We start from the raw sequence: 25,631 nt of genomic DNA on the forward strand, positions 1-25,631 counted from the left end.
AGAATCAAGTCCTACAAAGCCTTTAGGATATAGCATCCCCTTCAGTGTATGTTCAACTAGTTTATAAAGCTAGTATGTTTTTCCTGAAAAACTTCAATAAAATCAGTGTTCCCATTTGAGAGTCTTTCCAAAAAAGGTGATGAGCCTGTGCTAAGAGCAATGCACAGGCTACCAACAACTTCTGATCCTGTTTAATGTGAACTCGAAGTCTGACACAGCTGCTCACAGACACAGAGCAGCCTCTGTAGTAATCCAAGACACTGTTGGCATTCCTGCTGAAGGAAGCATACTGAGCGTGCTTCATCCTATGTCTGCAGAGCAGAACAAGCCTGAGCTCTGACAAAAGACGAGTATGTCATGGGCAGCTGTGACTGTTACTTTGCCTAGGCAGTGATATGAAGTTGGTTTGGATTTTCATTGTTGGTTTGGGTTTTTTGGGGGGTTCTTTTGGGGGTGTGTTTGATGTTTTGTTTTTTTTTTTTGGTTGGTTGTTTTCTGGTAGCTGTCAACTGAGCTATACAAGCATGCTAGCTGCTGCTGGAAGAAGCCTAGCTAAAAATCCAGTTTGCATTTACTGGGAGGTGCACCTGAGGATCAGAGGTTTTCCTGGAAACTGTGTCTGTCCACTCGATGCAGTCAAAAGCATAGGCTTTCATCTTTTAACACACTAGGTTGAGGCAACATATAGGCAGATAAGACTGTGAACAGCTGCTACCTGCACACAGTTCGTGTTACGTCATCTGAGAGAAACACACTGTCCTCTGCTTCACACTGAACTGATGGAGGAAGCGTGACGGCGCACCCTTATCAGCCCAGTTCACAATTATCAAGCAAAGTCTTGAAGTTTACATGTCATCAGCATTTTGAGGAAGCATGCAAAAAAGGGTTAAACTATTAAACCTTTCAACTTCTTCACCCCTGTTTATCTTCACAAGTAATCAAAAATTGTACCTTGTAATTTTCTTAGACTGCCTATCTTAGTGGTGTCACCTTTTCTTTCAAAAGATTATTCCTTCTACCATAATTTAGCTAACTTTCCAAGCTGTATTCCTGGCATTAAACCTTAAATTTCTGCTTTTTTGACATAAATAATCTTTCCTGCTCTACTACCTCCTCTTTAGGCCCCTCCTTCTCCAGCTTTTCTAGAAAGATGATCTGATATTTCTCCAGCCTAGCAGAGAATGATGCTGGTGATGTCTATCTTTAAAGTAGCTCTGAAGTCTATGGAGTTGGTCTTTCATTTCTTCTAAAGATGTCTGATGTGCTGGTCCCTCAGCACTCAGTATGAAATAAAAGCCACTGCTTTCATCTCTTATGAAAGCTCATTTTCACAAAAAAGACTGCTCTGCCCAGAACCATTACTTAGTAGGACAGAGAAAATGAGGGAGAGAAAAGGGAGGGCTGTGAAGGGGCTACGGCAGATACCACCAGGAGCAGAGATCACCAAGAATGACTGACAGTCATCTGGTCTTACTGTCTCTCAGCCCTGAATGGTGATGAGGAGCTTTCCATACCATCCAGAAACTGGTATCTGAGGCTGCAGACATCTTACATTTCTTTCTCTTTCTTTTTGAGGAACAAGACTCCCTTTTTGGTTCTCATTGTCCGTTGCTCTGAACTCAGTAACTGATATAACTGTGGTCAGTCAAGATATTGCATATGTATGTGTGTATGCTATGTCTGGATCCTCAGGAAGGCAGCCTGGTATTTTATTTTTAAACTTTGGCTCCTGTTGCACAGCCCCACATATAATGGCTCCACTCCTGAAGGCTGGATAGTCTTCTGCTATCAGTTTTCAAAGAAAAACAAAGCCATGCAAGCCAATACCACCAAGAGAACAGGAGCAAAGTTCTCTCCTAAAGGTTTTCTTTCCCTCATAAGAAACCTAGAGATCACAGAAAGAGTAAGTCTTCTATGTCATTCCAACTTCATGCTCCTGTATTCTTACAAGCTGCAGAATATTGTGCAAGTCCCAGTAACTGCTGTGCTTTCAGAGATTTCTCCAGGTTTTTATTTCTAGAAACTTGCTGGAGTTCTGCCAGTTTTTCTCGGCTGAAGACCAGACATTTATGTGGTTCAGTACAAAATCCTTTTATGATGAAGTTGAGGGTCAAAACAGGAGTAAGTTTCTCCTTACCTGAAAGCAGAACCTGCAATGGACCTTCAAGGTCTCAGAAGCTGAAGGAGGCAGAACCAGACTTGCCAAACATAGGACTCATGCTACAGTTCACCCTTCTTGAAGAGCCTGCCCTTCAGATGTATTCCAAAGCTGACTAACTTGTATCATATACCTCTAGCCACCTGCAGTACGAGATCATTTTGGCAGTGAAGCTTCACTGTCAAAAAAAAAAAAAAAAAGTGGTTTCCTTTTTAGCTGAGCACACAGGGACTATATCTGTAGGCTTGATTGCTAAAAGAAAGGAAACATTCAAGTTAAAGACAAGAAGGCTCCTCTGTATCAATGCCTGAGAAGAAAGATTTTACACAGAATATGGGAAAGAAATGGAAAGCAAACAGTTTTTGCCAAGAGTAAGCCACCTTCTTAACTTTGCTTGCATTTACTGATGGAAGACAGCCACTAATCTCAACATTACTTACAGGTTAAAAGAGTCACTCATTCCAAAACCTAGAAACAGAGGAAACAGCTCAGATCTCTTTCACCTTCTTCATTCCTGACCTCTTTGTTCTCCAATTGTTTTCTAACTCCTTCAGATAGACTACTGCAATACAGAATTCTGAATCCTGAAAGCAGTCTTCAAAATCTGAAACTATAAATTAAGAACTGAGAACAATTTGTCAATTAAGGAATCAAGATTCTCCTTCATCCTGCTGTAGTTACTGGTTTATGAAGTTAAAAAGCATTTGCAGTGAGGTCTCTACTGCAGCATGACCTTCGAAAACAAGCTAATATACCATTTTCCTCAGAAACTGGCTTGTTTGTGCAGCAGTTTTCAAAGAGAGAGGATAGTGCTTATTGTTGAGGTCTTTGATTAGCACAGAAGACAAAAAGAGTCAATGTCTAAGTTTCCTAGATGTATCATCCTAGCAGACCAAAGTTTAAAATTTTGAGAGGTGTCTAAGAAAAAAATGAAATGTTTCTTCTCAAAGGGTTGAGACCCTTGAATCTACTGAAATGCTTTCATAATATAATTGCTGAGATATCTCTAATAGAAAGTTAGGTTACTCTAGGAAATTGACATGTTGATAAATTCTGATTGGGTTTTTATGCCACAACCACTTCTGTGGTAACTGCAGGACCAAAGTCTTTAGTTCCTGTCTGTAAAACCAGGACTAAAGTTCTGGGTGACCAAAGTGCTGGGTTGTAGAGTCCAGAGGAAACCAGAAGTCTTCTGTGTGGGACATTTATTGTCCTTTAGAAACCACAGTGTTAAAGTCTACAGTAGCTCTGTCAGGACTACAGAAACCTAATACCATTTATTCCTTTCCTCTACTAAGAAAACAGGAAAACACACCTAATTTTTAAGAGGAAGACAGCTTCCAACAACCTTTTATATAGATTGCACTTTGAGAACAAAATGCAAATCTTTCGTCCATAGTTTTAAGCCTAAGACAGGGAAATGGAGGAAAACCTGCTACAGATGATCGAGCTTAAATTGTTAACTACAGACCTGCAGATAAGGTTAGCCTTATAATTTCAGTTAACTTGGTTATTTGCTTCCCTTTTCTTTGCCAGGTGAGAAGTCTTCCTGCAAGTTCCTAGACTCTACACCTCCCAAGTTACAGCACTCCCACCAACTGTTAAGACAACTAATCTCTGACCTAACATGAGATGATGGCAGTGGGAGTCATCTTGCGGAAAGTTCACTATCCACAACTAGATGGTTGTCCACATCCAGCTCAATGGTAACAGTCTAAAGCCTGTTTCCCACCACAGTGTCTGAAGAGAAACTATACTTGGGCTTGACACCTTAGGACTTTCTACAGAGTCCATTAGTCATTCCAACGGCTCTTAATCCTTTTCCACTATTAAATTAGAAATAAAGAACTATTTATACAGCAAACATTTTCTAGTCTTAGATTCCAGCCACTGCATCTTGTTACAGCTTGGTACAGATTCCAGATTCCTGTAATATTGGACACAGCCTGCCAAATTAACTGCTTTTAGTCCTCTAAATGTCACTTCTGAAAACCTCTGAAAGAGACAAACAGACTATCTGAAAGCTCTCACTGTGAAGCACAGTTTTCCAGACTTCAAATCATTACTATCCCAAGCATTTCCACACTCATTTTTACAGACATGCCAACTTCAGGAATGGATTTAGTATTCCATGAGTGGTACTTGCACAGATCAGCAGAAGTACAACAGTATCTCCAGTGTTTATACATCTAAATGCTATACTAGTCCACTTACCACTCCAACCATTTTGAATTATTATTTCTTTGTAGGATCACGGTTTTCTGATTTAAAAGGAAGACAGGACTCTCAAAGTCCACATAGGCTATGAAGTCAAGACATTTCTCGAGTAAGTCACAGAGTATTTTCTGTTCCACATTTTCTATCAATTACAGATATAGACTGAATGAGGACCTTTTAGGTCTGACATATTTTAAAATATAAACTACTGGTGTAGAGAAGAGACGGAAATCAGATACCCTTCTTGTCTGACCTGTAGGATGTTTGTTTTGTTTTGTTTTTTCTTCCAGTGGAACAGGTCCAAAATAAAAAGGAAAACCCTTACTTTTCTCTTTGGGATCAAGGGCTTTCAATGGCACAACACTAGTGTTATTTGTTCAATCAAAGTAAGGTCATTATTTAGCTTGGTCATGGTAAGCCCCAAAAGTCTTTTCTGATACACTAAAAAAGCCGATGGCCAATGAGATCTATGATACCTTTGCACTCCCTGCATGAGGTTTTCTCATCCCACAGTCCCCTTCTTGAGCTGCAAAAGCAGGTGCGTCCATCTGGACGATCCCTGAGGAACTGATTCAGTTCTCAATCCCTTTTACTTAGAAAAAAAAAAGGCATGAAATGTGTTAGATTTAGATATAAAGGTTGTACAAATACATGTTTTGATTATTTCCCTTCTTCAGATTGACTCCTTTGTGAACATTTGATGACAGCCTAAAATTTGCTGTTGTCTTTGAAGTATAATGGGTAAATTCCAAAATTCAACATTCAGTCATGGGAACTTCAAATATCCATTGTGCCTGATCTGATGGATGATTGAAAAACCAGGCACGTTGCTCTTGTTTAAAGTTTCATGCAAGCCAGCCCTTCATGGTTCCTCTTATCCAGACCATGATATGGCATTTTTTGTAAAAACTTCAGCTTTATGATTGGTACAGTGGTCTGACTTTTCAGAAGATTGGTCTAACTGTCTTATACCTTAAAGACTTCTATTATTGAGAAAATAGTAAAAACATCCTGCAGGAACAAAGAGGTCTGCTTAATATAAAGCTGGGGAAATATAACAACTTCAAAAGATGCTTTTCTGAAGATCTCCAAAACTAGCCAAGATCTTCTGCTGTGCATCCTGTTTCCTGAAGAGGTAAGCAAAAGATAATAAGAAATTCTTTGCAGCCTTCATCGATAGACAGTTGACTGTTTGTCTCTGCTTAGCACCAGGCTGATATTGTTCTTTCAGAAAGCAGTTGCTTTCGGACACAGATCTTTATCCCTTAGGAGAATGCTCCTTGCTTTATTTGTGAGATTTATGTCCACCCTGGAGACTTTTCTTCTTGTCCTCACACCCAGGCATTGTTTGAAAGCTCACTGAACTACTTTCCAATAGCCATTTTTGGAATACACACATTTTTGATCATCCTGTCCAAATAACACCAATTAGTTTAGGCATAGTGTAACCATGGTTAAATAAAAGTGACAAAGTAGCCATTAGAGTTCAGCTGCTGCACAACTAGTATAATTATTTCTTCTCACTACCAGTCTTCCCTCTAGATCAAAGCAGCTGGAAACCCAGACTCAGGGTTCTGTTAAGTCAAATCAAGCATAGCACATCCTCTAGGATGGACTTTAAACCTCTCCTGTGAATAAACAGAGAGAGTTTTCAGAATTGTTTTTGGACACTAAACATGCCAATCATGCCAGCCTATTCACCACACATTTAAAAGTTTCAATACAGGCTTCCACTCAAGGAGTCTGATGACTTTCTGATGTGCTTTCATAAGCGAGCTCCTAAAGCAGTATCTTCAGCCCCACTGAGCACTAGTGGTGAACTCTGTCAGCATCCTGTGAAACTAATTACTTCTCTTTTGGATTGATATAACCTTCTAAACTGTAAGTGGGAGAACAAAGGATGGAAGGGATCTCATGGATCACCAAGACTGGTTCTGTTGGCACAGACACAAATCTAATCTCCATTAACATAAAGAAAGAAAAATAGCATGCTTGCTAAAGAAATTACAGCTATGGGTCCCTGAGCCAAGAAAAGCTTGATTTTAAAGAAAACTGATTCCACCTGAAAGTATCCTGATCATAAGAAACCTAATGGCTATCAATTTATACTCTCAGTGGCTATGCAAATACACAATACATAGAGATCTAACCAGCTATGGAACTGATAGAACTTCTACACCCCTCCCTCTAAAGGATTCATTTCTCAGATAAAATCTCTCTTGGGGCTGGAAGTCAAATATTATAGCTCTGGAACGTGAAGTAACCCTCAATTCTGCCCAGTTTATAAAAAAATCCCTGTCCTGCACCCACTCTTCTCACCTCATTATGGCTTTAAAAGGGGAGCTTGCTACTAAAAACCCACTTGGGTTAATTTAGCTATGACAGCTTGACAATTGGGGCAAGAGAAACAGAAGGATTCTCGTAAGCAGGTGACTCTGACTGTCCCAGTAATTTGATCAGACGAGCTCTCCCTAGGTAAAAATCCCATCAGGAATACAACTGAGTTTGTCCCAGAACACACAGATAAGTAATTCAGGGGAGACAGAAAATGAAACAAAAGGGAAAAGAGAAAAGGGGAAAGGGGAAAAGCAAAAGGGGGAAAGCCAAAAGCCTCTGAATTTGCTAAAGTACAGAAGAAGTCCTAATTAATTCTTTACTAGCAGGTCAGAATTGGTTGGATTTCTGTACCCATGGAGCTTCCTTCAAGGCAGGCTTGGTCCCATATTCCAAGCCTGGAACATTTCATCAGCTTCCTAATACCAGTTAAGATTTTCTAGGCAGGCTACAGAAGAGAAAATACTTGTTCAATACCAGCAGCCTATTGCCACACTTTCCTATTACAAGATTGTCAGCCTGCCAGTGCAGAGAACTTCTAGAACTCCTGCTTGCTCTCTTCCCACAGAACACAAAGCAGCATATTCCTTCAGAAGCTCCATTCAACCTCCCTTTCTTCTCTATGAGCCTGCATCTTTGAGACAATGGATAAGAGGAGGCGGACCACTTCCTCCATTCATTTGCTCAGCCCACTGGAGCGTCAGATCTGTCTGATCTTGCAGCAGAAGCATTATCCTTTGTTCTGATCAGGTTGCACAAATAGCTGTGCTTGTGGCAGTTCCCAGAGCAGATTTTTTTCATGACCAATATGATTACAGCTCACACAACACATTGTGTCCTACTAAAAATGTTGCAGTTTGTTTTCCCCCACATCCAGGAGTTACACAAAAATATCATTCAGTGTTATGCACTAAGGAAGAAGGGAAAACTATGTAATGCTGTCATTACATGTATCCTAGCCAAATAAGCCAAAATATTCATAGCTTAACCAAGTGAGCTCAGAGCTGTGAGAAGCACATGCAGGACCTCAGGATGAAGGAGTTACAAGGGTACAAGATGGTTATGACTCCCAGGACATCTCACCACTTTTCTGCAGGTTAGGCACTCCCCATGCTGATCAGCAACAGCTGCCTTTACAGGTCCTGACAGCTTACTTCTCACACAGACAAATTGGGCTGGCCCCAGCCACCCTCACTGCTGTCATGACGTACCTTTGCCCAGAATTTACACCTGGACTTCTTGCAAGGCACCTGCAACTGAAGAGACACAGGTTAGCCACTGCCAGGTTATATGAATATCCAAAGCAGTAGGTCTGGTAAGCAGCTCAGCTTCCCAAACTGACTGAAGAATTATAAATCACAACATCTACTAATAGAGGCATGAGCTCTCAAAAGGTTACAAAGCATGACTTTAATTTTCACTTCAACCTGTTCCACCATAATGCACGCTACTTATGAAAACAGTTGTTATCGCACACCCCTCCTTTTCCTAGGTCAGAAGATCAAATTAACCAGAAAACACAGCCTTTCAGGTCTTCAGATCTTCAACAGGTCAGAAAGTACTTACTCAGCTTGGAAGCTGAACTTTACCTGGTACCTCCGAATTTCTTACATTTTTGCCTAAATATGTATGCTGTGTCATCTCTGATACCAGGTAAAACTTGAATCCCCATTTCTGACTTCTAGCCAGGACTTATAGAGAAAATAATCACTAATCCATGGTTTGCAATAAAAAGAACACTTACTTTGGGGGAAAGTCCTCCTGCCTTAGCAAAATCTAATCTAATATTTCCTCACAGCTATAATATCACTCTGAGTGCTCCACTACCTAGCTTACCTAGTTATGGAGGACAGGGAATTAGTGACACAAACCTTTTGTACAAGAACAGTCTTAAAAAAATACATAAATGGGTCTGAGCAACACCGCCGAGTTTGCAATCAGAATCACTACAGTTCCATGTAGAAATTGCCATTTTTAGTAACTACAATACCCTCCAAAATGCAACAGCATCATAGGATTTCTGTTTCATAAAGGCTTTGACTTTCCTTCTATTATCCCAGTCTTGCTTTAGCAAATATATTAGAATGTGTTCCAGGAGGCATATGGCAATAGAACTAGGTCAACCATTAATGAAATAACAGGAAGCTGCTCTGCAGAGCACACCCTTCAAAGCTAGCTTAATGAGTTAGCTCTTCAGAATGTGTCCTTTGGTAAGTTTGAAACTAACAGTTCCACTGGATTTTTTTCAAAGCCACAAGGTCACTCAAGTTATGCAGCTTCTGGACAGGACAGACTCTGAACAGCCATCCTGAAGTGTAAAGGCATCTAGATCAGATGTTTAGAGACGAAGAACACTCAACAATCATGCATGGATCATTGAACATCAGGAAACAGTTCCAATGATTTCTTCATCTTATCAGTGATCAGAACCAATCCCATCATTACTCTATTCCCACAATTTCAGCAAAGAACACAGGAATTTGCCTTTGTATAGCTTGCATATCAGCACTAGATAAGAATTACCATCTCTCTGCCTCTTTCCATGCTTTCCTTCTAGAGGATGGCAAATTACTTCCCAGCTAAGAGTCAACTCCAAACACTTACAAGGTTCGAAAATAAGGATTGGTAGTAAGGTTTTCAAGTCAGTGTCTGACTAAATTCTTCATGGCCTGTTTTCCCTTTGATCTTGTTGAGATACATACAGGATTTAACACGATATGTCAAATCATGGAGAAAAAAAAAAATCCAACGTTGTTGATGCCTTCATTTGTTCCATCTCAGTCTTAACAATTGTTTCCACTACATATCCCCTTCCATACTTTGAAGCAACCATAGACCCACACACACACTTGCAATGTAAGTTGTTAGGACTCTGAGAAGCATCAAGTGCCAAGGAACATAGTCCCTGAGTAACATGGAGATTAGAAAAAGTTCTGACTTACATCATACTGTTAACAAAACAGTAGAGATGGCCTGATCAAATTGTTTCTAAACAAATAAAACACAAACACGTGCCAGTACTCTACTTGAAAATAATTTTGATCCATCAGCCAGTGATATCCATCACATAACTCTTGCAATAATGTGATAACTCAACAGCCATGTACCACAAAGCTGTATCAGCTTTTCAAACTCAAAAAATATGCCATGCAGCTGTGTGAATACAGTCAAATCTTGACATAAAGCACATATAAAGTCATAGAATTACAGAATCATTCTGGTTGGAAGAGACCCTCAAGATCATCTAGTCCAACCATAATCTAACTCTAGCACTAAACCATGTCCCTAAGAAACTCTTTTTGGCCACCTGGGCACAATGCTGGCTCATGTTCAGCCAGCTGTTGACCAACATCCTCAGATCCCTCTCTGCCAGGCAGCTTTCCAGCCACTCTTCCCCGATCCTGTAAGGTTGCTTGGGATTGTTGTGACCTAAGTGCAGGACCCGGCACTTGGCCTTGTTGAACCTCATGCAACTGACCTCAGCCCAATGATCCAGCAGGTCCAGATCCCTCTGTATGGCCTTCCTACCCTCCAGCAGATCAACACTCCCACCCAATTAAGTGTCATCTGCAAACTTACTGAAGGTGGACTCAATCCTTTCATCCAGATCATTGATAAAGACATTAAACTGAACTGGCCCCAGTAATGAGCCCTGGGGAACACTACTTGTGACCAGCCACCAAATTAGTTTTCAAATACCCTCAGAAAAATGGATACAGACTTTTACCTTTTTATCATAGCCTTTCTTTTGGACAATATTTCTAAAAACCCAAAACATTCAGAGATCTTGAAGTTGTTATTTACCCAAACAAAACTAACACAAAAAAATTCCTCTCTACACCACTGCCAGTGATAGACTTACGTTTCTCCACCATTTTTTAAGAGGAAAGTGTGCTGTAAACATATATATATCAAGAGTTTCCTGGGTAGTTCACATCTATCCTTGTGAGATCAAAACAAAACAAGCAAAGAAACCCCACAACCCCCATGTCAAACAGGCATTCTCTGACTAGTGCATCTATAACTGAGAACTTCTCTGTAACCTGATGTTTATGAGATGGGAATTCCATTCCATTTATCTTGCTAGATCCTGCTGGTCTACTAGATAGTAATTCCACTTCCTGATCAGACACTAGAAATGATGAGGCATCCATGATGACAGAGAAAATAGTCAGTGTGTATGATCATATGTCCCTGCAGATTGCTTTGTATCTTAAGCGACAGCTCCTTGCTGAAACAGGCTAACTCAGTGGAAGACTGCCAAGCATGCTGTGGTGAGATTATCATCTTAGTAGTTATTTATAATAAACTATCTTTGGAAAGTAGCACCTTTTTCAGTATGAAAAAGTCAAGGACAATGCATTTTCTTTGCAGTATACAGATGTTCTATGAGAAAAGGTGCAGACAAAATGTAGTAGTATTCATTTGCATATGAAGAAACACTTCTGATGAACATTCTCCAGTGTGTTCTAAAAACATCACTTGAAAAACCACAAGATCACCAGCTACTAGAAAATAAAACCTACGAAATTACATGGGCAGACACAACAGAACAACCACACCTTAGAGAAAGTCTCTTGATTTGCCTGTATCCTTAATACTGCTGATGCTGAAACAGCTACCACAACATGGAGTTATCTATGAAATCAAGAAAAATTTCTGCCCTGAGAGATGGTGTTTGAGTTTCACATAATTCTTCAGTGCCATTTCTTTGCAACTGCCCTATGCAGAAGTGCTAGACTCCCATAGCTTCAATCAAAGAATCTCCTGAATGAGGCAAATGGATCAAAGAAGGCTGCATAAAGATGCAGTTACTGCAAAAGAGAGTTCAGTCTTCACACACAAGACATGTTTTATATGCATCCCCTCCTCCCATCACCAAATTGCAACTGGGAAAACATACCTGTGGGTTGACTACTCCCCAACTCCCACTCCGGTTCTTAGGGACATATGAAGAAAGTCATACCTTTGCAGGGCTACCACAGAACAGCATCTAAGACAAGGATTCGTTCAAGGGAAGCTGTAATATTATTCTTTGAAAATCCTGCTGAACAGGCAACAGAAACCATGAGAGCTCTGATTATGAAGTTCCACTCTGCTATGCCCATCAGGAAACAAGTTCTGGTATTCTAGAGCTTCCCAGGCTGCAGGCACAGGAAGATATCTATAAATGTATTTTGGGGAAAAACCCAGCAACAAATAAAACCCCCAGACCAGTTGACCAGTCTATGAAAGAAGACATATCATTGGATTTTTAAGTCCACAGAATGTCTAGCAAGCTTATTTAGAAAATAATTTTTCTGCAGATTTAGACAGCCATGTAACAGTATTTGGTTCTTTTAAAAAAACGGTATCTCCGTAATTTGCCACTAGCTTTAACCAACTAGAAAAAATAAATTCTAGTAGGACATTCCTGCTAAAAAGTAAGCAGCAACAATTACAATAGCTTTCTACAGTTTCTTAGTAATTACAGAGTTTCAAAGTCTACACAGTATCACTTGCAGTATTTAATACCTTTCTGCATTTCATAGCTGAAGTACAATGTTCTCAAATGGTTACAGCTTTTGAACAAACCTCTGCTCTAAAGCTAAAACGATCTACAATGAAACTTCATCTGAAGCTCAGGACTTCCACATGACAGAACTGTTCTTTCTCTCCAGATCTGCTTAGCCCTTCAGCCTCCCCCCAGTGCCTTTTTTAATCCATCAGACATGCTTTTGGAGTGCACTTCACTCCTTCACTTAAAAAAAAAAAAAAAAAAATCAAAAAGAGAAAGAAATTAAAACCCTGCTGGGCTGAAGTTTTCAGATGACAAAGCAGAAGGTAATCATTTAATACTAAGTATGAAAACAGCATAAAAGGACAAGATGCAGAGGGGAAATATCTATTTAGGCTTCCTGCACTGGCATGAAATGGCTGCTTTCCTTCTTACTGCCAACTCCCATGCTTCATGTTGACATTACACATCCTGTACTGTAGATCCACCCCCATGCTGATGCTTGCCCAGCAGAATTATCTCCTGCGTCACAGCAGTGGTAACAGAACTGCTGGCTCTGCAGATCTGAAAGCACCATTTCAATGCTTAATACATGCAGCAACTGGACACACTACCAGATATTCTGGGTTGGTCTGTGGCATTCTCAGAGCTCTATTACTTGGCCTAACCTTCTGTTAACCAAATGGTCTGTTCTCCCCTTTTCTACCCTTGGGACCAAACCATTAAACTTCATTTTATTAATTTCTACCAAAACGTAGGGACAGTTTATAGCACTTGTGTCTGGTTTATCTCCAACAGTGTTGCTAAGGTGAAAAGGACCTAAAAATAACTAGAAATTAAGCTTCACACCAGCAGAGAACAAGGTCTTTTGGAATAAATATTTAAATATTCTGCCAGATGAACTACCAGAGCAGTATGAACCTCATGTACAGCAACTCGTATTATGTACATATATGCAAAGGTGCACACTCCTGTCATTGTAAAAGGACCTAGGTTACATTTCCCCTGATCCAAAGCACCTCTGTCTTGAACAGGCAATCACCATATTAGTATTGCTTCACACCAATCTCTTAATCAAAAAGAGAAGTGTGAAAAAAATGTGGCTTCCAAAACCACCTTAGTTAGTGATGGCGTTCCAGAATGCATTAACATCATCCACAGGCAGCACACAACGTGAACGTTCTCACTATAACACACACAAACTCGTATGAGATCATATTTGAGGGACATGCCAGCATTAATTGAAGTCAAATTTGAGTATTTATAACATACATGCTCCCCCTGTCAAAATACAAAGAGTAAGAATGAAAGGAACGACACACATGAATGAAAGTGAAAGAATCATCTAATGCATAAGCTCCCACTGATTCTTCCAAGTCAGCTACAACCATGCCCCCACTTGAAACCACAAATTAACATCTCATGTATGTAGGTGGTAGCTGTTGAAAGCTAAGGGCATCTTCTATCCGAGATGTAATATCCAAGTGCCTGCTTGAAAACTCCACATGAATTAGTCTATGTAGCTAAGAACTTGATCTTCAAATATTTATTCACAGGAGCAACTACAGTCAAATTCAAAATCAGTCCATAGCAACTATTCACATGAGTAAGTTTTTACAGTATAAGGGCTTTAGCTTCCATCTTCTATTATCTGTCAAATGCACTACAGCTACGAGAAAATGCAGTGATACCTGAGGCCTGACCTATTAAAAGGCATTTGTAAATATTCCTAAGCACTAAGGATTTATTAAATAAATAATTAAAGTGCACGTGCCTGCACACGAAACAAAATCTTGGGAATGTAACAAGAATCCTGTAAAAGTTTCAGTTTTACTGCTTTCCGATGAAAAGAGGAAGCCAATCCACATAAAATCTAACCATAATAAATCATTTAAATGTTCCTCATGGCTACCACTACAGTGCAGTGCTTCCAAAGCAAGGCTGGATTCACTGTTCAGACTGCAGCATGCACACATTTGTCTAAGGCAGTCTTCCCAAACTAAAGCTCCAAATCTCTGCAGGCTGTGGTGCCAAATATGTTTAAATAGGGCAACACTGCTGTTATCCAACTTCCCAGCTTCTAGTGTGGAAGAAGATCACAAACCATCTTCTTCACACCACTTTGGCAACAGTCTTTTGGTCACCCATTACTAAAATTCTTACTCAGACACGAATAACCCTCCAAGCTGGATGTCAACAGATCAACAGGCATTGCCTTCAGCTGATAAAGCAGGCTGCTTATTTCACCTGTAAAGAGGATTAGATGCCTTCAGCACATCAAGGAAACAAGCATGAGAACAGACTGTGTGACATTTTAGCTCCATCTATCTTTAAAATTTTCCCGAAGAGCAGGATTTTTTAATGTCCCATTTAAGTTACTACCTCATCATCATATGACTGGTCTCCACTGCCATGACATACAAAACTTCAGTGTATGGTGACAGGCCCCTCAGAAAGTCATTCCACGACCTGAAACATCATCTACCCTTCAAACACACTAAAAATAGATTGCTCACCCCTTTGAGGTCTCAGCAGCCCATCTGATATTACAGTACAGTATTAACAAACCTCTGTAGACATGAATTCTTTAAATAAATATCTTCTGAGATAAGACCAGAGTACCAGCAAGCAAATTATATTTCTGTACACCACTGAAGTAACATGGGTGAACTGGTGGAAGCACTGAAGAACCATAGAGGGCAACAAGCATTTCATGTTCGTTTTGCAAGAGCTCACCACATGCAACCTTTGGTCAACCTGTCTGTCATCCTGCCAAACAAATCCCGATTCAAGGCTTTTGATCTGAAAGTCATTTTCTGTGAGTGCAACTTCAACAATTTTTATGTGGTTCCTTGGGATAATAACATACTGAAAATCTTGAATTCTTCCCCTGCTCCACAGTGTAAGGAGAGCAGCACATTTGTAGAGGGCGTGGAATAGAAAATTCATTGTAGTATGTTATCACCTCCGTAATCTGATCATTTAAAAATAATTCAGGTTTACTCATTTGTTCATGCAGCTGAGAGACCCAAACATATTGACTCACTCTTTCAGCAGCTCCAGTGAGTAACACAGTTATGCCCTTGGAGCCAGGGATTTCAGAAGGTCTCACACATGCATGGATAACATGGCAGGAGAAATCTGCATGCTCTTGAGAAACAACAGCTTCTTCTCAACCTACCAGGGTGGAAACACACCAGGAGCTAGCACCACTGAAGTGTTAAACACACAAATCCTGCAAGCCTTGACCAGAGAGCCATTATATATGCTGATTCACAGCACGGCCTTCCATCATATTTACCTCCATAAGGCCTGATAAAGTCCTCTTCTCCCCAGGTCTTGGTGCTCTCACACACTTGGCTGTTTTACATCACATGCTTGATCACAGACAAGAGAACTTGACCTCTATATGACCTGACATAGCCGAAAGCTGATATGCTTTCTCCCCACTGCCCTCCCCCAACAAAGATAAAAGGTCATTTAGACCAAAAGGAACCAAACTACACTGACTTCAAGTTAGACGAGTTCAACTTTTGGGATGCACTCTTGGCCAGGAACCCAAATCCTTTCTTGTGGGGCTGAAAGGCACAGCCATATGAGAGGGCAGGAACAATTCAGTGGTTAAGAAACTAATTAATCAGGCTGAAAGCTGTCTGGGTGCTCTAAATTTTCCATCAGCCAATTTGTTAACATTTTTACACTTGTCAAGTTATTTAGCTGAGCATGATAGAAGCACAGTTTCAGACCCCACCATTACTGGAGGTCCTATATCCTTCAGCCAGAGCCACCCAAATGTAGAAAAGGAAGGGAAAAACTGAAATGCAGCATCAGAACTTCCAATCAAATAAGGAGAGAAATCATTCCAAATTTGTTCATACTGACATTTATTTATTTTTCTGAGAGTACCACTTGTCAAACAACACAGAAGAAATCAGGATTACTCCTTACAGCCATTGCCTTCCAGAGGCTGCCTTACCAACTAAACTAAGTGGATACTGTGTATATAGTCAGTTTCTTCTTCCATACTCACCACAAGCAGCAACACATCTGAAACAGTGCAAGAGGAGATATTTTGTTACCTACATATTGGTTTGTTTCAACATACATAGCAACAGAATCAAGCATCAAGGTCTTAATTTCCAATATTCTCCTTAAATCCTAATTATGTCTATTTTACTGGGTAGTGGGATGGCTGGTTGAAGGAATTAAAAAAAACTAAGCGCAAGATTTCAAGGGCTGGACACTAATTCTTTGGTCTCCGTAGTGTTTCGTCAGAGGCCTAAAATACATTATAAAGTGCCACAAGCAAGAAGGGAGGAAGGTATTAAACAACTACCACAAACATAAGCTACCTTCACCAGTCCCTTCAAACCATAGGCAAAATCTTCCAGGACATGTAGTCTTCCCTTAGTTACCTTGTTTCTCTGATAAATAATACGAAAATTCAAAGTATGGGCTGCTGAAGCACTAATTATGTGTGCCACATGCCCCCATTCTGCTCTTTGACAGCAATGAGGTCTAGGGACAATGTGTAGGAGGAATGTGTTTGCCTGAGCCCCGTGACAAGTAGCAATTGTATTTTCAATCCATTTGCATGGCAACAATTCAATCCAGTATGACCTATCTTCTTTCCAAAAGGAATATCCTGTGATGCCTTCTTTCCACAACCACTGATACCACCCTGAAGGAGCAGTATTTGAACCTCCAGAACCACTAGCGGGAAGGAAGAGTTTGCTCATTAAGGCAGTGCAAAGAAGCCCCTATTGTCCTACCAGGCCACGGAAACAGTGACCACATGTACATCAGAAGATTCCATTTTTAGCATCTTTCAAAACAAAGTATTTTCTTTCACATTATCACGAGCACACTGAATCCTCAGTCTTCCTATATCATTCTCTGCAATGTGTGCTTTGTTTTGTCTTGAAAAATCGTTCTCCTGCCTCTGTACCCCACGCAATTGCTCTGTTAGCAGCAAGTTTCCACTACACATAATTATGGCATGCCTTAGCCTACTTTTCTGTTTGCTGAATAGCTCTGCCTATTTTCTACTTGTGTTGATGCTACCATTTACTTTTTCTGACACTCTAATCGTGTATCCTTTGAAGGCCTGACTTCCTTCACCATGATGGCAGCTGGGGTTCTCAGGTCCCTTTCCAGAGCTTTTTAATATCAACAGTAATGCCATCGCTGAACATCTCACTTCTTAATGTTGAGGTCAGCATAGAACCTCTACCTGTAACAAGAGCTGCAAATACACTGTCCAGTGCTGCTCACCACCCATTATCTAAATCACTAGCAAGTTATTAATTGAATATTCCTGGTATTGAAAGAAGGAAGAACATAGGCACACAATGCAAAGCACCTAGCTTCTCCCAGAGGCATGAAACAACTCTTCAATTTTCTGCATAATCCCAGTTAGACTGTTTTATCTTCCACCACGAAGTAACAAGTGACGCACTTCAACAACTGAATTCTTAATTTAAGTAGTTCAAAACTAACAGGAGTACTTCAGGGAATCAAGTGTTTTCTCACAATTATTTTTCCTTGACACACTGGCCTTGCCATGACTGATACCCCAATAATCTCTCAGAAGGTCCATCTTAACCACTCATTACATTGATGCTGTGCCTACAGCTATTTATGCTGACATTAATAGATGTGTATTTTTAAAGTGACTGCATTTGACTCCACTCAAGAACAATGACTGCACTTCCCAAGATGTCTCATTTCCATCTTCTTTAAATTACCAAATAAACATAAACTAATGGATTTTCTTGAAGGATCTTACCATCTTCTACCCAAAAAGCTACTGGTAGCCCCAGCTAGGCAACAACCATGGAGGTCCATCATTATATTGGATAGATTAGGCAAAAGTGAACAGGCTTTTAGATCAAGGGGAAATAAGAGTCATAACATTGTTGCTAGGTACAGGACTGATGTTCTGACAACCAGTGTCTCAAAAATTGCTACAAAGCAATCACAACCAATGGTGAGGGAAGGCTCTTTTTCAAGCACTTCCTAAGGAAAAGTTCCTTCAAGTAGTGACTAGGAAAGGGTATTTTGAGTTACTGCAGTAAAACATCCTGCCTCAAGCTGAACAAATCAACTGTACCAAGATCTTCTACTCCTGAAGAGAACACAGAAATAATTGGAATTGTACATAAGACTGTGTATTTTGAATATAAGACATCAGAAATAAAGACTCCCTTTTCCCTTTCTCAAACCCCCTCTTCCAAACCCCTTCAGAGTTGTGTTTGTACTGCAACATCTGTCACAGCTTCATTAAACTCAAGAGATGAGGGGCAGACTTTAGATTTTTGGTATTGTTTTTAAAGGTAAAAGAACAAAATAGAACAAAACCCAAAACAATGTCATGTACTTTTTATGTACCTATATGTTCAACTTCCCAAACACAAGCTGAAAACAGATTACTACTTCCAAAACTCAGGACACAAATAAAGACTGCATTTTATTAAACCTAGTCCCCTCATGTGGAAACTTCTACTAAAGCCTTTCCACTACAACCAACAAGATAATTATCATAAGTTAGGCTATCTCCCTTCCTCCCCCCTTTTCTTCTTTCAGCACTGGCATACAAACCATGCTATTTTAACTTCTTTCCTGTTCTCCCAGTTCTTCTGGAACATTTTATTTTCAACAGTCAACTCATTTGGAGAAGTGCCATGCTGAAGTTCAACCATTTACAATGTTAACTGTGTCTCTGCCAGCAGCTGAAGACTTGCATCATACCACCTTCTCTATAACCTCTTGACTAAAAAATTTGAGTTCGTCTCTCTGAGAGGTTAGCAGATGTTTAAGCAGCCTTCATACTCATCATAATTTTTTTTTCAAAATTATTCTCACTCTTTAAAAAGGTGGGATTTCTTGTCCTTTCCTTAATTAACACTTCACAGACCTCCTGCTTACCTCCTATAGGCCCATGTTATATTTTAACACTACCTGAAAGTTTTCCATTAAACAAACAATTTCAGAGATTGTTTGATTATTTGGTACTCTAGAAGGAAGCAACTGTGTGAAAAGCAAGCATTTAGACTGATGTTCAACATTTTTACTGAAGCCAGCTACCAGAAGTTCATACTTGACCAAATCCTGATCAAGTATGCAAGTTAAGCAAATCATACAGTTCTGGCACTGATAGTAGCTTGTTTTCATGTAGAACGAGTTCACAAAATATACTATTTAATTTCAAAGTAGAGAAATATCTGTGAAGAGCGCATTTATATTATTTTTCTACTACAATGGATTAGAAGTATAACAAAGGATAAGGGAATAGAATACATGAAGACACACAAAGACATATTGGCCTCCATAGACCTTTCCGGCTCTGTCAAAACAGGATCTCCTTCCTCTACCACTATGCTTCTTCAAATCACTCTTCAGTATTTCACTGGGGGTTTTTTGATACTACAGGTTTTATCCCTAAGTTTAGGAGATTACCTTCATAACAGGGCAATGTTAATTAATACTACAGAGATATTAACCAGTTTCACACTTCTAACTCATTTTGCTGCAATTTCTTACTACAAAGATGTGTTCTTCCACTCAATATAAGAAATTATCCAAAACACTAGACAGAGAAAGTGTTAAAGCATGCTGGAGAAATCTCAATTTATATTGCAACTCTACACATGTTGTGTGGAATAACAGGAAAACTCAATAGGAAAAACTCATTCACACTTGTTTATGGGAGTTTCAAATTTCAAGAGGCATCTTTGGGCTTTTCTGAAGTAACCTTCCTCAAACTGTAAGTTGTACTATTGTAAGACTGCAGTTCTTCCCATTTCTTCTTTCCGACTAAAATTAAACTTGTCCATTCCTTGGGGCCCAGAGTAACATCTGTCAGATGTCCAGACATCTATGTTGAACACAGTTCTTCTCCAATATTTATCTACTTATCAACTCTCTTCTCAATCACTCATGTCTTCAAAAAAGTCAATCCTCCTCTAAGTCAAAGTTCACAATGCTAAAGAATTTGTTATAATTTCAATTCTGTGAAATTTATAACAATTTTTTCTCCATTTCTACTTGCAGTTGTTCTACTGCCCTTTTCCATCATCCAGTTATGTACTTATCTTCTTCACAGTCTAAGCATAGACAACATATTTTTAGTTTTCCTTTTGTAAAAAAATATTTCTTATTAAATTATGGAAGAAAATCCTAAATGTGACATTTAAAATTTCTCAACAATGTAATCCATTATAAACCCAGTTGAAATGTATACAGAAAATAAATCACTGTTTAAACATTTTTAAAACAGTGGTCCACAGGCTATGTCTAATGAAGTTGAGAAAAGTGATTATGGAAAGCAAGTCTATATACTGAAGAATAGTCTATGAATGCAGTTTCTGTTAGAGCTTTCACCATGAAAAAGTTCTGGGTGCCCACAAACCAAGAGCAATTGAAAGTCATTGTCTGAATAAATAAATTTGTGCCTGATAACAAGAAACATGCTAGTCACCACCACCTCATGACTTAAGATTATCTTTATAGAGCTCCTTTAAAACTCACTGATTTGGGTGTTATTTTTTTTGTTTGTTTGGTTGGTTTTGGTTTTTTTGTTTGTTTGTGTTTTTTGTTATTTGTTTTTGGTTTTGTTTGTTGGTTTGGTTTGGGTTTTTTGGTGTGTTTTTTTTTAATATTGTTTGTTTGTTTGTTTGTTTTGGTTTGGTTTTAAAAAGAAAAGAAGTCCCTCATCTGGTATTTTAACAGAAACAAGAATTTCAGTCTGTCTGGATAGAACTACAGCAAGGAACATTATTAACAAGAATAGCATTCTCTAAAGGGATTTCAGTCTCAGAGTGAAGAAATGCCCTATAGAAACAACATCACTCTCACTCCAACTCAAGCTATTGCAATGACATTAGGTTTTCTAAGGTATCCATTACCACAGGAGGAGGTTAAGAGACCCTCCCATAAAGATCCTCAGCTTAAATCTCAAACTTGTTCTTGGATTGCACATACCATGTTCAAAAGCAATGTATCTGTAGGGCACATTGTAGTCCAAGCACTGAGTTGACCTCTCAAGAAGTAAGAGGAGATTCACAAAAGGAGATTGTGAGCTATGAGATATCAAGCAGATATCTAAAAAGACTACATACAGTCTTCCTATACAGGGGATGGATGTTTAAGATCTGACCCAAACAAGAAAAGATCAGTGGGGACTTTTTCAGTTTCTTCAGTGGCTGCCGATTTAGACCTGTGCAGAGATGGCAAAGTCCATCAAGGAACATGACCTCAGGGAAAAACAAAACAAAACAAACAAACAAGAAACAGTTAACACCTCTCTTTACATTGTCAAAATCTAAGATTGAACATAGCTGAACGATACGTTCTATGGCCCACTTCTGAAAGATGGGGACGATCACAATATCTCAGTAATTTGGTGACACATCAGAAACCAGAACTGAAGGAATGCAGTTGATACATATATTAGATTATATGTTAAACCATTTCCTTCCTAGTGAAAAATAAAACAAGGGCATTGATTTTAACCTTGCAGCAGCTGGATCCCAAGTTAATGGCTAGTCATGGCAATCCTCAAATCTTTCCATTCTTTTTGCACATCTGGGAACTTGTTCTGATTCAGATTCACTGTTCCCCTATTCTGCCACTTAGAGCTCCCGTATGCAACACATTCCTTCTTAAACTCTTCAGACTAATCTATGTATTAATATTATCAATACCATTCTATGGAGCTATGACTTAATGTTCAGAAGGGTTGCACTCTGGTATCCCCGTCATCCATTTCAGCACGTAGTTTGAATTTTTTGAGGAACTGCATCTACTGTGCAACTGATGTGCAAATTTAAGTTGGTGGGAAAAAAGTGAGGCCCACTTTGATTCTACTCAAAATTATTTCAGATTCAAGGGTGGATTAAGAAAAAGCACACAAATACCTGTTCAACTGCTGTCTCACTTTAAAGATATTAGGATTCCATAATGACATTAAAATCATAACAAGAATGTTGCCATTAAGTTTTCATGAAAAAAAATATTTTAAGATACCAAAAAGGCAGGTGTGAAAACTGTTTTGTTATTCCAAGAGAAAATATGTATGTTACGATGCTCTGAGAAACTTACAAATGCTTGTCAGTATCATTTTAATACAAGGCAGTGAATGGGGAGATATAGTGCATCTTAATTCAAAATACATCTGAAAGAAGGAATGCTCTTGAAAATCAGATGTTAAAAATCCCCAAAATCAGGCATCATCATCATCATCACCTAGAAAAAAAATGACATTTCATTATGTTCTCTGGAAGAACCTGAGCAGCACCAAGCTGCATGCACTTACCTCCAAATGCTTTCAAAAATCTATAAATATACGCATATATATGCTGTTTCTTTGGCCAACTGATCAACCTCCTAAATTCTGTGGTCTTTTACCAAAGAAAAAATATCTAGAAAGATGACCTTTGCATTATAGCATAAGAGCAAAAAAGCCTGAGGATGTGTTTCTCTGTGTGAAGGAGAAGCTGAGCAATTTCCTCCAATCCTCATTTCCTGATAGCATGAAGTCAGAGAGAAGACCCATCACAATGTTGTATGTTGGAAAACTGAAGAAACCTTAGGGGGAAAAATCATGATTAAGCCAGCTACTGCCAGCAAAGCTTCAAAACATGGAGAGACATCCACTATGTTAGGAGCACTTCCCATCTCAGCTTTGTCTACTCTCTCTCTCCTCCATTTTCTGGTGGAGCTAGAGAACATGACATGGCTTACCTGACTCAGATCACAGCTCTCCGCCAAACTAGTCACTTCCTCTTAGACATGCAAGCAGCTTCATGAGACAAACAGACCCCCACAGACACACACACAAAAGCAGTAGCAGAAAGCACTCGAACTTGAAGGTCTTTCTCCTTCCAAACACCAGAAAAACGAATGAAACTTTTCCTTTTTCGCCCAAAAAAGAGGGAGGTGAGGGGGGGAGAAATCCTATCAGATCACAACTACATGAAGCTCCAGGAGGATCTCTCTGTGTGGAGAATAGAAACCACAATGCTAAGAGGAGCGCGGGGGGGCGAGAAGAAGGTTACTCCAGAAGACATAAAGAGCCTGTAGACTGTGTGTGTATGCATGTGTGAGAGAGCGAGGAGAAGCTTTGTGTTGTGGAGCCTGGACTGGAACCAAAGCAGACAGCTTGCAAATGGAGGACAGGGAGATAAAGAAAGGGAAAGAGGGGGAGAGATAGGGAGAAAGCTGCTCCGGGTGATTGAGAAAGGGGCAAGGAAGAAAGCACCTTTTCCCTCGCCTGGTTTAAAGGTAGGGACATTGGAGAACTGAGCAAGAAGAAGTGGGCTGCTTCCCCTTCCTTTCTTCCCTTCTCGTTCTCTTTCTCTCAAAGGAGAGCACAAGCGTGTGTAATGGCTCCTGCTCTCCAGCTGAACGCTGTCCTCCTCCAAGCAACCTCCTGCTGGCACCACCAGCCCCCCAGCCCCGATGCCGCCGGGGACCCCCGCATCCCAACTCGTGGAGAGCCGCGCTGGGGGCACCACCGCCGGGGTGAGGGACCAGGCTCACCAGCGACAAGGAGGAGGGCAGCAAAAGGGGACAAGAAGAAAGAGGAGAGGAAGAGGGTGAAAGAAAGAAAGAAAGAAAGAAAGAAAGAAAGAAAGAAAGAAAGAAAGAAAGAAAGAAAGAAAGAAAGAAAGAAAGAAAGAAAGAAAGAAAGAAAGAAAGAAAGAAAGAAAGAAAGAAAGAAAGAAAAGAGAAAGGAAGGAAGGAAGGAAGGAAGGAAGAGGTCACCCGATTGCTTGGGTCGTGCCAGCACGGAGCTTTTCTCTCCTCCGTGTCTCTCCCGTCTCTGATCCAAGTCCACACGCACAACACCATCCAGACCCCACGCACACACACACATCTCCTCTTGGGCACCCCCCACCCCGAAAGCTCGGCTGATATCTCACTTATCTCCCCATATCCTTCCCCCCCCCCCCCGCGCCTTAATGCAACAACAAAAAATTAATTAACCGCCTTCCTCCTCCTCCCACCACCACCACCACCAGCACCTCCTCCTCTTCTCCTCCTCCATGCAAGAGACTTCTCTCTCAAACAAAACACCCCGCTCTCGCTCCCCTCTTCTCTTTTTTTTCCTTCCTTTTTTTCTTCCTCCTTCCTCCGTTGACCGAATGAATGGATTTCAGAGGAAGGTGGTGGAAAGAAAAAAAGACAGAAAAGACCAAACAAGAAATATATGTATTTACACACACACGAGAGATGATCTCTCCAATGCCAAACCGGAGATGGGTGTTAATTGCAAGAACTTACAGGAGCGTCCCGGCACTGCTGCTCTTGCTGCTGCCTCCTCTCTTCCTCTCTGCCTAGCTCTTCTTCTTGTTATTGTTGTGGAAGTTGTTTTGTGAGTCTCATGTGCTCCTTGCCAGGTCTCAGCAATGGAGGATCGCCATCTTTCCCTGCTTTTCCCCCCCTCTCTCTCTCTCTCCCTCTCCCTCTCTCTCTCTCCTTCACTGGTTTGCTGCAGCTGCAGATGACCTGAGATATCCGTCTCTCTCTCTCTCTCTCACTCACCCTCTGTGTCTCTCTCTGAATAATGAGCAACCAGAGGGAGAGAGAGAAAGAAGACAATCTCCTCTCCTACCACACAAAACGCAAGAGCACCAGGGGGTGCAAGAATCCTTTCTAACAACAACAACAACGTGTAGGGGAAGAGGAGGAAAAAGAGAAAGAAAAGAGAGGAAAAGGCAAGAAGAAAGAGAGGGAGGGAAGTGGAAGAGGAGGGGGGAAAACAACCAAACGAGAGAGAGATCCAGGAGGCAGGCAGATGGAGGAGAAGATGGTAGTGATAGAGGAGGAGGTGTCGAAGATGAAGGAGGTTAAGAAGAGGAAGGTGGTAACAAAAAGTTAAGGTTTGGGACACTGAATCACTCACAGGCCAGGGAGGAGGAGAAAAATGGGGAAAGATCTGAAGAGCTTCCCCTTCCAAGCTGTTGCCTTCACAAAGCTTCCTGTTCAGGAGTGCTCAGCAGCTCCTGCGATGCTCGGGGAGCCGATCGGATGGAGCACTCTGCTAGGTCATAGCTCTCTTCCAGTCATGGCAAAAACCGGTTTCTGCATGCAGATTTGCCCCTGAGGTGATCCCTCAGACACATCCATCTAGAGGCTAATCTTCCCTGAGCAGGGTAAAGAACATAAATGGAGCTGGAGGTTGCAAAGTATAAAACCAGATCTACCACGTGGTTGGTTTTTAATCCCCCTTCCAGCTCACATTTGATGTGGAGAAAGGAGACTCGAATTGTCCATTTCTGGCACGTATTTTGAAGTCTACTCCCGGAAATAAAGACAGTCATCTCCAGGTTTTTTGTTTGTTTGTTTTTTTTGTTGGCTTTTTTTTTTTTTTTTTTTTTTTTGTCTCGCAAGCATTTAGGAGAAAAGAGGGCTTGTACTACC

The 25,631-nt window shown here is 40.3% G+C and overlaps 1 protein-coding gene across 7 annotated transcripts in view; it reads right to left on the reverse strand.

The window, feature by feature from the left end:
• ZNF462 (zinc finger protein 462) overlaps nt 1-25,385 on the reverse strand; it is a 97,085-nt gene extending 71,700 nt beyond the window's left edge. For 3 of the 7 annotated variants that reach the window (XM_071802573.1, XM_071802574.1, XM_065860218.2), the window contains exon 1: nt 24,492-25,094. The gene's annotated coding sequence lies outside the window, so the exon portion shown is untranslated. The other 4 variants (XM_065860219.2, XM_065860222.2, XM_071802572.1 and 1 more) reach the window with 4 other exon arrangements.
• Between the last annotated feature and the right edge of the window lie 246 nt (nt 25,386-25,631).

Source organism: Patagioenas fasciata, chromosome Z (assembly GCF_037038585.1).
Source record: "Patagioenas fasciata isolate bPatFas1 chromosome Z, bPatFas1.hap1, whole genome shotgun sequence".
In the NCBI taxonomy this organism is placed as follows: domain Eukaryota; kingdom Metazoa; phylum Chordata; class Aves; order Columbiformes; family Columbidae; genus Patagioenas; species Patagioenas fasciata.